This window comes from Eulemur rufifrons, chromosome 1, assembly GCF_041146395.1.
Source record: "Eulemur rufifrons isolate Redbay chromosome 1, OSU_ERuf_1, whole genome shotgun sequence".
In the NCBI taxonomy this organism is placed as follows: Eukaryota; Metazoa; Chordata; class Mammalia; order Primates; family Lemuridae; genus Eulemur; species Eulemur rufifrons.
This window is the reverse complement of record NC_090983.1, coordinates 55,795,071-55,796,573: the sequence shown is the minus strand read 5'-3', so window position 1 is coordinate 55,796,573 and position 1,503 is coordinate 55,795,071.

Sequence of the window (1,503 nt, the reverse complement as noted above, 5' to 3'; positions counted from 1 at the left end):
TTTGTATTCAAATACATAATATTATAATAGAAGTAATAATAATATCTAAGAGCTATTGATGAATTGTCATGTGTCAGGCTCTGTGTCAGGGGCTTTAATTATTTTCTCTCATTCCATATTCTGAGCTACAGGATTAAGTTGTGCATGTGCCCCCACTTCGCACTTGAGGCCCAGGGTGGAAGCCAGATCTGTTTAACCACTCCCCCATGTGGAGAAAATACTTTTATTCTCCAAGGTCATTAATCCACTTTTGCCCCTACTTTCAGAAACAATAAATAAACATTAAAAACACTGCATTCTACAAATGGATTTGAGTTCTTCTGTTGTGGGGAAGAGAGGTAGGAAGAGAAAGTTTGTTTTTTTTTTTTCTTTTTTCCTCGACACAAGGAAACAAAGAAGAGAAAGTTTAATCAGTCAGATTTGATGTTTTCTTAGCTTCCCTGAAGTAGAACAATGGAAATAGCCAGTCAGCCATTACCCATTCATCAATACTAAGCAAATTCAACAAAACTAATGTTTTCAAAGGTGTTGATCAATAAATATAATGAATTTCCTTTTGCCTTGTTAGAACGAAAAGTCTTCAATCAAACTTAAGACATCTTCTATGTAAAGGTGTTCCTGTAATAGAGGAAGTAGTGGCTTGCTAGATCCTTATCAAACAGGGGATGTATTTGTTAATGACTTCATTGAGTTCTTTTAAGAAACTTCCATTCTGGCTTTTTTACTTTGTCCTTCGTGTCATCCAGGGCTCACAGGAGATTTAGAGAATAATTGTGGGCAGGTGATTAAGAGAATTTAAAAATAACTGAATCTCTATGTACTCTTGGTTCCTGAAATGGTCCACCTGGTTCCATTTTATAATAATAAAGTTTTCCCATGTATTAAGCATCTTCTGCACGTCAGAGCTATATATCTCGACATTTACCAAGGTACATATTTTCAGAGGTCACCTAACCCCAGAGGTTAAATAGCGATTATATTAATATCTCTTATCATGCAGCTACTACGTGAAATTCAAATTTCGATTTGATTTCAACAAACAGGCTTCCTTCAAATCGCGATGCCTAGCAACAAATCGATACTATTGATTTCTCGAGCCCCAAGTGGAGCAAAATAACCAATTCCTTCCTAGAAGCCAGGCATGAGGGACAATTAGAATTTTCCAAGAGAAAAGCCCCCCCACCCCTTTATGACCAAAGCAGTTATTTAAGCAGCAGCCCGGAGCTCCAGGGAACCTGGACTTGGCCCCCGCTGGTGGGAGCGGCAGGTCTCTCCTAACCTCTTGAATCTGATTTCTGAGAAAAGTGCCGTCCAGAGACTCCCCAGGAAACCTATAATCTTCTTGGGGCGACCTCAGGTTGGGGGACCAAGTCCTGCCGGAGACATTTGTTCATCCACATCCAGGGACACTCATCTCTCCCAACTGAAGACTTCTTTTACTCCACAAGTTTAAAACACTAACGAAGCCACCCCGCCCCTTTCCCTCTCCCTTTAGAATCAGGT